This window comes from Hetaerina americana, unplaced genomic scaffold (assembly GCF_022747635.1).
Source record: "Hetaerina americana unplaced genomic scaffold, ioHetAmer1.1.p SCAF_9, whole genome shotgun sequence".
Lineage (NCBI taxonomy): Eukaryota > Metazoa > Arthropoda > Insecta > Odonata > Calopterygidae > Hetaerina > Hetaerina americana.
The window spans coordinates 6364492-6382215 of record NW_027287538.1 but is presented as its reverse complement, the minus strand read 5'-3'; the positions used below and the strand labels follow the sequence as shown (position 1 = coordinate 6382215).

The 17724-nt window shown below is 40.1% G+C and overlaps 1 protein-coding gene across 1 annotated transcript in view; it reads right to left on the bottom strand.

The window, feature by feature from the left end:
- The window catches only part of LOC139699005 (uncharacterized), a 203326-nt gene that overhangs the window by 25706 nt on the left and 159896 nt on the right, over positions 1-17724 (bottom strand). The window lies entirely within an intron of this gene.

The following is a 17724-nucleotide window of genomic DNA, read 5'->3' as shown; positions in this document are numbered from 1 at the left end:
TTAACTATGACACTGAAGAAATTATAATGGCCCCACACTACTTAGGTAGATCGGACCACAAAGATAAAATAAGGGAGATAGATTCCAGGACAGATAGATACTAATACTCATTCTTTCCCCGAACAATCAGAAATCATAATAGTAAGAAACAAAGGCTAATTTAGAAATATTAAAAACATTTAATTTACAAGTCGGAACAAAATTAAACTTTGCAAAAATATCAGGTATATTTGTAGGTGCATGTGTATGTTAGTTGGTAGTTTGCATGTGTGTGGGTTGCAAGGGTTTTCGCATGAATGAATACCATGTTTTGTTTTTGGATTGTATAAATTTGAACACCCCCCGCCACACGCTCTTGTGGTGGCTTGCGTGGTTTTTAAGTAGATGTAGATCTGTTGCCAGTTTTAGAGGTAATCGGAATAGGTGACGTCCTTAACGGGCCATGGCTAGTTTGTGTTCGACTAATTTTGCGCAATTTGTTCGTTGTTGCTCATACTCTTAAGAGTTTACATCGGTATCTCAATGACATCAATGCAGGCCAACCGTGGATTGATGAAACCCTAGCGACGGTGACGATGTAGATGCAAGTCCACACCAGCGGGGAGAATCGCGTGAAAGGGAGCAGAACAAAGTAATGGGTGGCATGGCGTTGCATTCGGGTGAAAGTGATATCGAATTAAGGGTCGCTTGCTCAGAGGCGCACGTTCTAGACGTTTCGTGGGCAGCCCGGAACGAAAGCTTCATGGAAATGATGGAAATGATCGATCCGGAAACGGTGATGGGTGGACCAGTTGATGTGGGTTGAGAAAAAGATGGCCTTTGCGAAAAACATCACTGAAGGAGCACTGCCATGCGAACGAGAAAGCGAAATGTTGGCACCGAGACGCATTATTTTGGAATTGCACCAGACGCGAAAAGATTACTTATCACGTACGCGAGTGAGTAGTGACAGCAAAATGGTCCCTAAGTGCTTAGAGTCCCTAGCAAAGTAGTTGCCGAATATGCTATAACTCTATACACTACTTTTAAACTAGAAAAATAAACAAGTATATCCTGAGCTTTTTTTTACAGAGAAGTACGGTGCGGCGCCCATTTTTATGGTCGTCTCAAATTATTTCATTTTTTTACATAATAAGTGCGTGACATGCAAGCGCGACTTTTGTTGGAGTAACAGCAAAAATCATCTTCCTTGAAAACATATCTACGCTCAGAAACGTGGCACTTCACATTACGCTAACACGACATACGAGTTCTGTCCAATATATACGCGAGCTGAGGCCATAAAAACTTTATTTTGCATAATTTACTCTAGTACATCTATTTTGTCCCCTTCAAAGTACTAGTCTCCATTCGTTGCTTTGCCTTGTTATTCCATCTTCTTCTTTTCCATCGTTTAAAGCACCCTTGGAAGTCCTCCTCGGCAGTTGGGCTTTTTAGATTTCTCGTCGTTTCTTGCTTTATTGTGTCCGCGACATCTTCCCAGTGATGTCCCCTCATCACATTTTTGCATTTTGGTAATAGGTAAAAGGTCGCAGGGGGGGCGAGATCTGGCGAAGAAGGAGGATGATCAAGGATAATGATTGAATTTTTACGCCAGAAACTGGCGAACAATCAATGCTGAACGTGCATTGGTGCATTGTCATGGCGAAGCATCCATCATCAATCATGTCCGGTTAAAATAGTGTGCACTGTCGATTTTCCTAAATTCAGTTGGTCAGCTATCATTCGGACAGTTTTTCGACGATCGGTAAGGACAAATGACCGCACACGATCAATGTTGTCGTCAACAGAGGTGGTTGAAGGTCGTCCCGGCCTTGCATCATCCGTGGCGTCCTTGTCGGCCATCTTCAAAACGCTTAATCCACTTGAATACACGGATGTTTTCTTCAGAGCATTATCGCCGTAAACAGCTGTCAACATTTCAGTAATTTCTAGAAAACTTTTACCGCACTTCAACAAAAATCTTCATGCAACAATTTTCTTGGAAAAATCTTCATGTTGATTCGCGGCTCCGTGATTTCGTCAATTTCCATTTTCGACAAACAGTAAAAAACAAGGACAACAGAAACTATCATAACTGACACCATACGCACATCTCGACGGTCCGCCAAGTCTCATTGGGTCTCAGGCATCTTGCGCCGCTAGTGGACGGAGGCACCACACTCCGTGTCATTGCCGCCAGATTTCAGCAGTTCGCGTATTCATTGTACAATTTACGTATCTATAGATCTAACCAAGTACCTATACGAGTGTTCGTATTGCTCCATCTTTCTCGTTACTAGACAGATCGCGTTTTGCAGATTTATTCCACTGGCGAGCAGTTTTTTCTCTCTGCGGAAATGATCTGTGGGATTGGCTCGGCATTGTTAGTCGATGAAATATCTCTCCCTTCCTTCTGGATATGAGAGAATGGGCTGACAATATCTGGTCCGTGAAATTATACATCGAAATATAGCACGGGAATTTCCCTAACTATGGAATTGTACGCGCGGAACTGTATTAAATTCCAATGAGAGTTGCGTGAGAGGTTGTATGAGAATAAGTTTAAGCCCGCCTGCCCTTGTTTATTCCCTACGAGTTACAAGCAACTCCCAGTCAGGCGGGAGTATGGCGTTAAGGCGTGGTCGTGTATATAACAATGGAGCGCCGCTGAGCGAACCGTAAACAAAATAACAATAGACAACCATGCTACACAAATATAAAAAGAAAGCTAGAATATTAATGGCGAGGATATTTACATCGCCAATGAGGAATAATCGAGGAAATGGGACATGAAGAGGAATGGAATAAGAACAAAAAAGATTTAACTTATGTCAGCAGACTCCATCAAAATTAAATACTGTGGTTTTACATTGTTGAGTAACGGTGACCCAGAAACAATTGATGCAAGCAATTGGAGTAAGTGTGTCTTAAGCAAAAAATCATAAACAAAAAAGAACTGAAACCAAAATGAGATTATTCAAAACAGTAGCAAGACCTACATACCTTGGTGGCAAGCTATTCCTGGACGTCCTGTTCCAACCCATTCTAAATTAACCCAACACTATTTGTAACGTACATCGATTAAATTCGGCAGATACAGGGTTCGTCCGGAAAATAAGTGTACTGAGCTCAGGAAAAAAAATTTATTACACTTTTACATATCTTAAGCTAATATTCCTCAAAATAGGACCCTTGTGAGTCGATATACTTGTTCCAGCGGCGTTCCCATTCCTGGAACGCTCCCGCGAAGGCATCATCGGGAACCTCTCGAAGACTCGTCGTCACGGCCTCTTCTCTGCCCTCCACGAACATCTTGTGCCACCGAAAGATCATGTTTCTGGACATGGCTGACTCCCCGTAAGCCTGGTTAATCATACCGACAGTTTCGGTAGACGATTTCCCAAGCTTTACCGCAAATTTGATGGAATAACGCTGCTCCAAAAACTTCGGCATCGCGTTCCGTGACGTGGGTCGAGCGTGGAGGTTCGCGTTAACAGAGCTCCTCACTACACCACAGCTCAGAGCCGACTGCCTTTTTCAGCGTCGCTTGCCAACATACCCCCCTCCAATCGCAGCCCGTCAGAGCTGTGCTGGGCGCGCCGCCCAGGAGTCAGTACACTTATTTTCCGGACGAACCCTGTACGCAGTTTTCTTATTTCCTGTCAAATTCCTGTTCATCTTAGTTAAAAATATGCTTCAACATATTTTCACGAATGATCCTCAACAGCTAAACAGGGTGAGGCGCTTAATTATGGACAAAACACGCGTTTCCTCGAGTGAGGTTTCTTCACCGGGTTAGCGAAACCTTCCCTAGACTTCTCCGAAGCCTTATACTTAGCCACAATATCGTAAACAGTTGATCAGGGGTACCAGAAGAAGAATCGAACTATTTCAAAATATAACAGCCAGCACAAACACTTTCGATTAATAGCGACTCTTCGATTGTACTCCGCACTTGTACGTGAAATCGCGGCGATTTTGAGGTTACTGCTTACTAGATGCCTATAGCTTTCAAGAACACCCCTCGCGACCTCCAGTGGAACTAAGATATGGCGGTAAATACAAATTCCGTCGAAGTAATCAAGTTATAAAATCAGTCCAGTCTTTTTTTGTTCACACCTTGGATTAGGAGTTGATACAGACAGAAATTAGCTGAAACACATTCATTTTAGGCTTCATATAAATTTCTAAGTGCAAACATTAAAATTAATCAAAAAAAGCCCTTGCATTTTAACGTACACCAGGGAAAAGAAGCTGCAACTAAAAGGGTTAAGGACCCCCCCCCCCCATAACGTCAGACTAAATTCAACTTTAAATCACAACTCTTTCAACGATTCTGGTAAATTATTCCGTCAAACAGCTACATTCAAGGTCCTCCATTTTCGTATTGTGCTCTCCGATGCCATCTTGTCTCCACTCCACAACAGTGCGTGATGTGTTCAGCAGATATCTAACGGGAATTTTTCAATTTCGCGGGTTCGGAGATTCTGACTGTCGATTTTTTTAAATTTATGTTGGTATACATGCCCCTTAAGTATTATTAAATTTTCAGCTGTGTTCATTGTTTACTTTGTCCGAGGTAGTTCGCGTCATGGCCGCCAGATCGCACCAGTTCGCGCATTTTTTGGGCAGAACTCGTATTGCATTGGGCATTATATTTATTTTCAACTTTTAAGTGGTGACAATTTTTTATATAGAAGTTTTTCCAATGCGTATTGAATAATATAATATAACAGACTCCTGCAAGTAAATATCAATGAAAAGAATACCATCAAAATATCGTCAGTACGGAAACATTGAGGAATTTTATTAAGCTGGAACGGGTAAACTGGGTATTTTGCAAGATTCTGAGGTATTTCAAAGATAGAGAGCCTTCTAGATCAGCAATGCAAAACGTTTTTTTGAATTTGGTGACTAGATCCACCACGTACGCTGTCCAATTGACGGAAAAAACACATACTTTTTATCAAATTATCTAGTTTATCAAATTATTCTCCTACTTTTGCCACCGGGCGTGTTATAATAAATGTTCTAGGGTCATTTTCAGGACAATAAGACTTCAATGTCCCGAAAAATCGCATTGGCCGTCATGGAAATGCCGGGAGGAGGCTTTTGTGAAATGTTTTTCAGGATGTGGCAAGTTAAGGCAACTGAGCAAAAGTTCCGAGTTACCGCATTTTCCTGCATGTGAAAGTCCTTTTTTAAGGTTCCATACCTGGAGTGTACGTGTGTCGGTAAATTTGTGTGATGATGGCGAGAACGGTTCGGTTTTTGTCGGGAAGTGAATTCATTAAAGAGACGGAAGGAAAGCCGAACGTTTTGGTGATCTATCATCTGGGAATGGGCATGTTCAGTAATGAGCGCATACGGGCAGATAGCGATGGTGTAACTGTGAAATTCACGAGAGAAAGCAATGAGTTCCTTGGGAATATAGGTAAACAGTGCGACGAAAGAATGACGACTCGGTTTTAATGATTGTGATTGAGGAAAATACGATGTGCGTTCAGAAAATAACGGGAATATTTAAATTTCGCGGGTTTGGAGATTCCGAGTGTCAAAACTTTTTTTTGTTATGTTGGTATACATGCCCCTAAAGTGTGATAAAGTTTTCAGCTTTGTTTATTGTTTATACTTTGTCCGGTGGCATCCGCTCTAAGGTTAGACGTGTTTTTACGAGCTCGGCGATGTTCTTTTGTTAAATAAAATGGATCAAAGAGCAATGAACCGTAAAAAAATCGATTTTTGCGAAAGCATAACGTGAAAAGTAATCTTAACTGAAATCAATCAACTGAGCTTGATTACACAAACAAAAACGTTATTTACTTGGATACGGCCGTTACTAGGCCAGCATTTGCGCGGTAAATATGGGTCGGCATATCACCTCAAGGTTTCTCTGGACCGGCGAGATAATAGTTGATAGTTTTTGGCGAGGATGGTCATCAAAATTAATTCAGGGAATAGGATATACGTCGACATATGTAGTTTTGGAAGAGATTCTGCTTGTCAACCGTCTTGGGCATCTTAGTAGACATCGTCCCCTACGTAAGCACACAGGGTTAGATACAGTTACCATGCAGGAGAGAGAGACTGTAAATACGAGATTTGAATTACTATTTTTCCTCAGGCGACAAAATGAAACCGGATGTTGGGGCCGGTCAATTAAAGCGGTCTGCCCTCAATTTAAATCACGAATAAAAAAATCGCCTCCGGTCAAACAAACAAAACCGATTTGCCCATTCGGGTTGGACTGTCCAAGGGAAAATGACCAGTCGCCGCCAAAGCACCTGCCGGGTTAACCTAACGAGATTAATTAGCAACCGGAGCAAGTGCATGCTTATTCAATTTAATACAGAAACTTACAACGCCGCTGACTGGCGAAGTTTTAGAACGACGATTTCGGAAGAATTTTCCCTTTTCTGGGTGCTAACAGTTGAATCCAATGGATTCTAACACCAGTATTCAACATCGAGATTCCCAAAAGTCGCGTTTCAGATAAACCGCTTTCTCAAGCCGGAAAACGGTAGTGATGTAGTTTTTCCAGACAATGATACAAATTTAACAGTTCACTAGTGGAAGAGATAAGTGACACATAGAAATCCTTTGCATTTATATGTACACGTAAAATTCCTTCGAAGCGTCACGTCATCATTGGCGTCCGTCCTGGAGTTTTCATATCTCAAAATTTAAGACCTATATTTTTTTTTAACAAAGGCATTCACTGCATGCGATACAAGGGAACTTGATAATATAACAACATTTCTTGTGGCCACAGCTGATGATGAAATTACGCGCAGAAACTTAGTTCGGTAATACATTTACATAATACGTTAAAATACGAAGTTTTCCACCAAGTATCCAAACCAGCCTTCGGGTTGACCTGTAGTTTTTGAAATTAAGCATTCTGAATAATATAATGTATTAGTTATGTGTACTACGTCTGTAAATAATAGAAATGTTGTTACAATATCAGTATGGTAGGCTACGACGGATATTCATTTAAGATCGTCATAATGTGATGCAGGTTTGAAAACTGATTTCTGCTCCACTTTCGTATGTTTTGTTTCTTCGAATGCAACAGCAATAACATAACCATAAATATAAATAAACCATAAAACCACAAAGCATAACCATAACCAAAAAAAACCATAACTATAAAATCACAAAGCTTGGGTGGAACTGCAGGTTCCCAGAGTGCCTTGCCCGGGAATCGAACCCGGGACCCTCCGGTCAGCAGTCCAACACTCTACCCACTGGACTACCGCGACCCACATATATATATATATATATATATTTTTTTTTAAGGTAATCTACCGGTTAAGGTAGGTTTTTGGATGGACACAACTACCAAACAAATATTTTATTACCCCTAACAAAACACAAAATCCATCATCCTACTCTATATCAGGTCCCTCTTCATCTCTGAGTACTTTCTTCCTCCCTTCATCCCGTCCAACATCCCTATCCTGTTCCTTCCCTTGCCTCTTTTGCCCAACATTCTACCCTCTATCACAGTCTTCAACATCCCACTGCCGGTCAACACCCCCTTCATCCACTTTTCCTGCCTCCATAGGATTGCTCCCAACAAACCCCTCTCTTCACCCACCATACCAAGTACTTCCTCATTTGTTTTCTTCTCTGTCCATTTCACCTTCTCCATTTTTCTCCACACCCACATTTCAAAAGCCTCCAATCTACGTCTATCCTCCTGCTTCAATGACCACGTTTCCGCACCGTACATAGCTACGCTCCATATCAAAGTTTTTACGAGTCTTTTCTTAACATCCTTACTCAAGAGTCCCCGTCATCAACTCCCTCCTCCTTGTGAAAGCCTCTTTGCCTAGCGCAATTCTTCTCCTTACGTCCCTACTACTTTGACCGTGTTGGTCCAAAACACTACCGAGATACGTAAACTGTTCTACCTGCTCTAGTTTTGCCCTCCTATTTTAATGTTAAGCTTGGCCTTTTTCTTTCTAGAAAATCGCATAACCTTTGTTTTATTAATATTGATTCTCATCCCATACCTGTCGCACTGAATTTCCAATTCACTCAGCAATGCTTGCAACCCCTCTATTGGCTGACTGACAAACTAAAGCTTGGTCATCAGCAAACCTAACTGATTTTACGAATTCCCCGCCCACTTTCATTCCTACCTCGAGTTCTTCCCATGCCTCTTTGATCATTTCCTCTGCATACAGGTTGAACAGCAACGGTGATAATGGGCAACCCTGCCTTACACCTCTTCCTAACACTGCCCAACCGGACTCCCCGTTCCCCACTCGCACCTGAGCAGTCTGAGACATGTACAGGTTGCGGATTAGCCTCCTTTCCCTCCAATCTATTCCTATTTCCTGCAATATACTCATTAGTTTTTTTCACCCAATATACTCATTAGTTATAGTATACCTAGGTAGTATACCTGCAATATACTCATTAGTTTTTTTCACCCAATTCACTCTATCAAACGCTTTTTCGAAATCTACGAAACAGGAAAATACCTCCTGGTTGTGTTCTATATTCCTCTCGATTAATAATCTCATTACTGCAATGGCATCACGCGTACCTCTCCCCTTCCTAAACCCAAACTGATCATCCCCTAAGTAATCATTTGCCCTACTCTCTATCCTTTTGTTTATGATCGTGAGAACAACTTTAGCTGTGTGGGATATCAAACTAATTGTCCTATAGTCCTCACATGACATGGCCTTTACCTTTTTCGGAATAAGAACTAAAACTGATCTCACAAAGTCTGCCGGCCAGATTCCCTCCTCATAAATGCTACGGATCAGCCCATATAGCCTCTTCCTCCCACATTTTATATTTATATATATATATATATATATATATACATATATATATATATATACATATATGTATATATATATATATACACATATATATATATACATATATATATATATATACATATATATATATATATATATATATATATATATATATGTATATATATATATATATCTGTATATATATATACTCTACCCACTGGACTACCGCGACCCCCATATATATATATTACATGTATAATACCATATTACAAAGTTCCCAAATTATCAAACACTTGAAGATTGTAAGTACACGTCGCTTTATTTTATTTTAAAATCATTCAATTTCTGTCAATTTCAAAAATCTGTATGTTAAATACTGTGCTATTTTCAGTTGAAGGCGGAAATATTTCAATGGAATTACTTAAAATAAAATGCCTGTACAAAGCCTAATCTGGCGGATAAATATAAAATCATACATTTAATGATTCAATACTTAAGTATTGGTTATCCACTGAGAGAAAATATGCCCAACTGGATGGATAAGGACGAAATTTATTTTTCAATTTTACATACATTTAAATGATGGAAATATTCATTAAAATAAAATAGATGACGAAATTAAGCACTTATCCTATCAAAACAAAAAAAAGGAATAGAGAAAACCACTGTCCTCGAAAATGCGGAACTGCTCCTGAAAATCATGGACGGTGAGGTTGGCCCAGTACAGTTACATGGAAATGCGTACCCGCCGATACTGAAGAGGGGGAAAGTTAGGAGACAAGACTTTTGATGGCCGATCGACAGAAATCGAGTTATAAACATAACAACCATCGGTCGTATACTTGTGGTACAGAAATATGCAGACATCACTCACCTTTGCTTGAAAATTATTTTGAAAAAAGAAAACTCCTCCACCAGTTGATGACAACAATAGTAACTATAATCAAGTTCCAGATGAACAAGATGGCGTGTTTCATAAAAGGCATTTTCTATAAGTAAAATTTTAATAATCGATTTATGTGAATTTAAACTCATAAAAACTTCCCAAAAATTCGGTTTCTTCGTTTTATTTATGTAATTAGAGATATTTCTCTATTAATAAAACCATTTAGTTGCTCCGTTGTACATAATTGCTCCCAGTTATATCCATGGAAACGATGTCAACAAATTCAGAAATCCAAATAAACAAGATCTCGCGTTTCAGGTACGATATTTATATGTACACGCTCTCCCTAGCTTTTCCCACGAAACTCATTCTTTGCTTAGACTTTCCTTATTTTATTGTTATCTTTCTTCACTGTCATTTACTTTGAGTATGTGGGTATGCGTAAGTGTATCCTTAATGTGTATATGTATGGATGCATGGGCGCATATAAGTATAATTATGTCTATACGTATGTATATATGTTTGTGTATATTTTTTTAAGGTAATCTACCGGTTAAGGTAGGTTTTTTTGATGGACACAACTACCAAACAAATATTTTGTGACTACTAACAAAACACAACCCTAAATTCTACTCTACACCAGGTCCCTCTTCATCTCTGAGTACTTTCTTCCTCCCTTCATCCCGTCCAACATCCCTATCCTGTTCCTTCCCTTTCCTCTTTTGCCCAACATTCTACCCTCTATCACAGTCTTCAACATCCCACTGCCGGTCAACACCCCCTTCATCCACTTTTCCTGCCTCCATAGGATTGCTCCCAACAAACCCCTCTCTTCGCCCACCATACCAAGTACTTCCTCATTTGTTTTCTTCTCTGTCCATTTCACCTTTTCCATTCTTCTCCACACCCACATTTCAAAAGCCTCCAGTCTACGTCTATCCTCCTGCTTCAATGACCACGTTTCCGCGCCGTACATAGCTACGCTCCATATCAAAGTTTTTACGAGTCTTTTCTTAACATCCTTACTCAAAGTCCCCGTCATCAACTCCTTCCTCCTCGTGAAAGCCTCTTTGCCTAGCGCAATTCTTCTCCTTACGTCCCTACTACTTTGACCGTGTTGGTCCAAAACACTACCGAGATACGTAAACTGTTCTACCTGCTCTAGTTTTTGCCCTCTTACTTTAATGTTAAGATTAGCCTTTTTCTTTCTAGAAAATCGCATAACCTTTGTTTTATTAATGTTGATTCTCATCCCATACCTGTCGCACTGAATTTCCAATTCACTCAGCAATGCTTGCAGCCCCTTGGCTGACTGACAAACTAAAGCTTGGTCATCAGCAAACCTAACTGATTTTACGAATCCCCCGCCCACTTTCATTCCTACCTCGAGTTCTTCCCATGCCTCTTTGATCATTTCCTCTGCATACAGGTTGAACAGCAACGGTGATAATGGGCAACCCTGCCTTACACCCCTTCCTAACACTGCCCATCCTGACTCCCCGTTTCCCACCCGCACCTGAGCAGTCTGAGACATGTAAAGGTTGCGGATTAGCCTCCTTTCCCTCCAATCTATTCCTATTTTCTGCAATATACTCATTAGTTTTTCCCAATTCACTCTATCAAACGCTTTTTCGAAATCTACGAAACAGGCAAATACCTCCTGGTTGTGTTCTATATTCCTCTCGATTAATAATCTCATTACTGCAATTGCATCACGCGTACCTCTCCCCTTCCTAAACCCAAACTGATCATCCCCTAAGTAATCATTTGCCCTACTCTCTATCCTTTTGTTTATGATCGTGAGAACAACTTTAGCTGCGTGGGATATCAAACTAATTGTCCTATAGTCCTCACATGACGTGGCCTTTACCTTTTTCGGAATCGGAACTAAAACTGCTCTCACAAAGTCTTCCGGCCAGATTCCCTCCTCATAAATGCTACGGATCAGCCCATATAGCCTCTTCCTCCCACATTTTCCTAAGCATTTTAAAAGTTCCACGGGAATGTTATCTACCCCCACGGCCTTATTTAGTTTCATCTCCCTTAATGCCCTTTCTATCTCATTGTCTAGTATGCCTGGACCTAAGCTGTCTTCCTCTACGTCATTTTCTTTTTCAATGTCTAACTGTGTTGGTCTGAGTTCTTTACTATACAGTTCTTCTATATACTCCTTCCATCTCTCTTGGATCTTTCCTGCGTCAACTATTACCTTACCCGCTTTATCTCTAACTATTAGCATAACTCTTCCTTTCTTACTTCCCGATAACGATTTAACTTTGCTGTACAGCGCACCGATTTCGCCCTTCCTCTGGAGACTTTCCATATCCTCGCACTGCGTCTTCCACCATGCGTCTTTTGCCTTATTTGTTGCCCGCCTCAATTTATTGTTCAATTATTTGTACTTCATTTTGCCTAATTCTGTATTTATATTCTTCCATTTTCGCCGCTCGTCCATCTTTGTAATCATCTCATCCGTGATCCATGGTTTCCTAGTCCTTTTAGCGTTAACGGTTCCAATAGTGTCTTTTGCGGCTTTAGACAACCCTTTTTTGATCATTTCCCATTTTTCTTCGATATTAATAAGCCCTTTACCATCCTCCATTATTTTCTCTACCGCATGTTTGTATTCCTTCCTTTTCAACCCATTTAATGCTTCTACATTCCATTTTCTAACTCGCCGCCCCTGCCTTATCTTTTTGAAACGTACGCTACATTTCATAACAACTAAATTGTGGTCTGAGTCCGCATCCGCTCCCGGAAAGCTGTGGGAATTTATCACACTATTCCTAAACCTGTGTCTAACCAGGATATAATCTAGCTGATATCTTCCTGAGTCACCTGGCATTTTCCATGTATACCTGCGTCTTTTGTGGTGTCTAAACCAAGTGTTGGTGATGACTAACCCCTGTCTCCTGCAGAACTCAACTGCTTTCTCCCCGCGGTCATTCCTCGTGCCTAAACCGTAGTCGCCCACCTCATCACCATCTCTTCCTTCGCCTACCGTCGCATTCATGTCCCCCATCACTATCAAATGTTTCCCTGCTGGAACACACGCGATCATGTCCTCTAACTGATCGTATATCTTATCGACCTCTTCTTCCTTATGGTTGCTCGGTGGCATGTATACCTGAATAATAACTAAGTTCGTCGGTTCTGCTTTTATCTCCACTAGTAGTATTCTATCCGTTACCTGCTCTATGTTGACTACGCTTCTTCCTACCTCTTCATTTAATACTATGGCAACCCCTCGTTGGCGTTTGTGTATATATATATATATATATATATATATATATATATATATATATATATATATACACAACCATATATACATACGTATAGACATAATTACACACATATGCGCCCATGCGACCAAACACACCACACAATAACAAGCCCACATCTGACGCAGGACTCAACCTTTGAAGCACCTATTACCCCGGATCACACAGACTGAAAACCCTCCTTAAAGAACTGTTTCCAATTTTACATGACAATGACGCGACCTCATCCTTAGTACCCCAATGCCCATCTATCGCATGCAGACGACCCGCCAATCTCAAAAACCTTCTGAGATCCACCAACCCTTTGGCGCCCCCCCGTGACAAATTTCCCAATATTTCCCCAACTTGCAACCGCCCCCGATGTAAAACCTGTCCTCTTATTATGCCTACTCCCCTCTCCCTACATCCCCTCATAGCCCCCTCACCTCGTTCCCACGCTAATTGCCTCTCAAAAAATATTATTTATCTTTTATCATGCAAGCATTGCACTTCCTTTTACATAGGTGAATGCATTACCCCCTTATCCATCCGATTGAATAATCACCGGTACTCCTGCAATTCTGCCTCACTCTCTTCTCTTCCTATCCCTTCACACGCCAATTCCCACAACCTTTCTTTCGATCAGTGTTTTGCTCTAAGCATCCTAGAATCCCTACCTGATTCAGCCACCAACATAGAGGTGAGAACTCGTGAATCCGCCTACATACTATCCTTCCGTTCCTTTAAAATTCCAACCCTAAACCGCCATATTTAATTTCCCTCCCAGCATTCCCTCCACACCTCCCCTCCACACCCATAGCTCTTTCCCCTCTCCTCTGCAATAGCATATTTTCAGTCTCTCTTGAAGAAGGCCTCTGAGAGGGCCGAAAGCTCGAACAATTTACCGTGTGAGTGTTCTTTTAAATGTGTCTATTCTTTTCTATTTGTGTTATATTGTGTCAGCCCATTATTGTGCCGCTCGTGTGAGTTTTTCCGTACAATCGTTTATATATATATATATATATATATATATATATATATATATATATATATATATATATACACACTTTTTTCGATGAGCAAATTTGTATGTCTATGTGTTTTTATGTGTACGTATGAATATAGCTATAATTTTTCTTTAGGCCAGCATGTTCCAATCAGGAATCTATTCTCCTTATTGCTATGACGCACACGAAAAAGAAGAAAAGCGGCCAGCGCGTCATCCGCCCAGCCCGGGAACAGGGCGTTGAGGTGATGTATTTTGACAGGTTGGGTTGTTGCAGGTGCTCTCCTCGATATGTACGTAACTTGCTATTACTCGAGACTTGGATCGAATCGAACTCTCACGCCTCTCCATCTCCCTCCCCATCCCACCCCCTATCCTCCCCCCCGCCAGTAAACTGACCAATCGCAGCGCACCCCCGATGCTTCTCTTCCCTCTCAGACCGGAGCGCCTTTTAACTTTCGAATTTGGTGACGTCTTCAAGTCTGTTGCCTTCGCTCCCGTGAAGAGAGGAAGGGATCATTTAAAAAAAAATACGAACGAAAAATATAAAGGCCGGGCGGTAAAAATCAAAAAAATCTTGAACCAGGCGAGAACAGCTGTTCCCTCCGCGCCATTGCCTTAGGAATTCACGCGACGCGACCGCCAGCTTTTCAGTATGCGGCGAAAAAAGTCTCCCTCGCCATAAGAGTGTATTATATTTTTTGTAAGAAAAACGATCTCGTGAATCTGATTGGTACTCTTACATGGCATGAGAGGCTAACGGCCAAAACCTGTTTTAGAAAATGTTTTCTCGGTTTAACTCGGTCCCCGTGATAAGCAAATGCACTCCACTATATGTATGGACCAAGGGGATATCAGTGACGACAATCCATCAATCCATCTCCTGTTTTGTAAATGGGAATCGAAACGCCGGTCGTATACGTATGTCGAAAATAAATGGCCTCTGTAAGCCTAGCTAGATTCAATCGCATAGATTTTGGCACAACCGGTTATAACTGACGTGATCTCGCATATATGTTTATATATTTATATATAATTAATATATATGTATATTTTTTCTATATAAATATATAAACACAGATGTAGATTTTTCAGACATAAAAACACAAAGAAAGGACACTCACATAATATTTGTGTTTCTATGTTTTAAAAATCTACATATGTGTTCTTTTATATTTGTGCGTCACCAAAATATATATATATATATATATATATATATATATATATATATATATATATATATATATATATATATATATATATGCTTTCGTAGACGTAACACAGAAGTGCCGAATAGTACAATACACAGTAACACACAATATAGAAACACAAAAAAAGAAGAACACTCACACGTTATTTCTTGATATTTCGACGGAAACAATCCGTCTTCCTCTGAAGATATAGAAGTAATGAATTAATATATTATATTAGTAATAATTACTTCTATATCTTCAGAGGAAGACGGATTGTTTCCGTCGAAATATCAAGAAATAACGTGTGAGTGTTCTTCTTTTTTTGTGTTTCTATATTGTGTGTTACTGTGTATTGTACTATATATATATATATATATATATATATATATATATATATATATATATATATATATACACGCCATCTTGAATTGTAGTGAATGCGTTGAACTATCATCATCGAAAGCGTACTTTTTAATGATTAATATCTTTGAAACATTATAGTTACTGGCGACGATTCTCAAGCACTTGTTTGGCCTGTGAGTTTTTTTACAGAGGTAAGCCTACATCTACATGGTATCTTTTAGGCGTTGATATCTCCGGTTTATATTTAGGATACAATAGTTTACTTACATGATGCTGGAGCACGTTGATAACTCTTTAGCAGCTATTTCTATATCTGTATTGATGCCGATAGTGATGACTTCTGTATGACGGGTGCTAAGCTTCGAAGTCTTGAAATTTAGAATCAATTTTTCTTTTACCAGAACGTCTTTTCATTTCTTCTTTCTTTCATTGCTTTCTTCATTTACACGCTTAGAGTTGGATTTAATTTTCTTTTACAGAAATAGCAAAGGCCAAACAATTAATATATCCGGTTCTCTTGACAACGTGATAAAGAAAATAAACAAGCGTTGTTATTTACAGTTTCTCGCTTGCAAGAAATAGTCTCGTTTAAATATAATTTAAATATCAAGAGGCTTGAAAAGGTGTGATGATATTATGTCTTGTAGGGTTAGATTAGATTAATGGAGGAGGAATCCGTTGATATTACTGATTAACTCTTCCAGCTAAAATTAGTTCAGTTCGTTTTACTCGTTTTTCTATAATTTTCCTCTCAATTTTTATGCCCAACTGTATTTGTTGTAATATATTTTGGGGTATGTGTTTTTTTAGTGTGTTACTGTTTTCCCTCTCCACGCGTAATGACCATACAAATGATAGTAAAAGTACATTTCTCGGATTGTATAACCTCTGTTGAATTTGTATCTGTCAGTAATATTATTTTGAGATCTGCATTAACAAATAGATCCGACAAATTCAGAGCATTTTTGCATTAGAAACGAAATATATTAATTAACTTTCAATTATAAACCATAAAAATTCTAATTTCCATTAACAGACATTACGATAAGTACGAACTTATACGAATATCAGTCGTAAATAACTAGTTCCTCTTCATAATTTTTATAATTTAAATTAAATGAAAAACATTTCTTCCTGTAATTTTGAAAGAATTCAGCGCCAACTATTGAAAATGGCGATGGCGTTGCAACCTGCTAGGAAAGTATTAAATAAAATACGGTTTTTTTAATGGCCGTCTCGCCCGATTAGTCCACAATTGAACTGCAGTCCATCGTCTTGTAAGTGAAAGAGTTAATACCGACTTTTATATGTAAATTGCCAACGCCTGATTATCTGCAAGCCATCGCTAGGGTATTTGGCAGGGGGTGGTGCTCCAAAACAGGCGCACATCATCCAAAATTTCATGTTACACGTCACCACAATGTTAGTGAGCCAATTGTTTCACTATACGACCAGTTGAAAGTGACCATGTAACCAAGGTGAAGACTTAAGATGGCCTAGTCGCATCAAATGTGTTCGATCGAACGATTCCTTTCCTCTCAACTCAACCATAATTGAAATTAGTCGCCCGGAAGTGATTTCAGCCACCAATCGTTTACCGCGAGTCGATCGTCATGTCCACGTCAGCTCGTGATCTCCCAAATGCAATTTGCAGAACGGCGGAAGTTAACGGAAGCCTCTCCAGGCATCCTCCAGCAGAGGTGAAAGGGGTCACGTTCGTGATTCCGTCGCAGGTGCGCTCAGTCTTCCAAAAGCACGAAAGAGCCACGCCGAGCGCACAATGGCTTCCATAATCACCAACAATGCGGAGGGGCCCCCCAACGAGCGTTTCGATTCTCACGAGAAAGGTTAATGCCCGCGTACCAAATGCCAATACGCCGCGCGATGCTCACTTCAAAGCGCATCGCGTACTTCTTTTCTGGATTTACGCTTCGGAGCGATTGGTGTGGGCATAAATGCCATGTAATGTAGGATTGAACTCGGATTTATGTATTTGGAAAGTGACGATCAAAGACGCAAAACTATTGCTAGTAAAATTTAGCTGAAATAGCCAATTCACTCGTTCTAATGTTTGGTCATTCCGGAGTAAACAGTAACAGCACCTGAGGAAGCGTGCGTGTGTGTGTTTATATGGGTTATTACATGGGAATAATGATAATTGCGCACGTGCAAGCCAAAATTGGTAGTGGTGACATCATTAAAATGTCATTTAGTTTTAAGTGCTGAAAACCAGGAAGAGTCGTCACCGCAC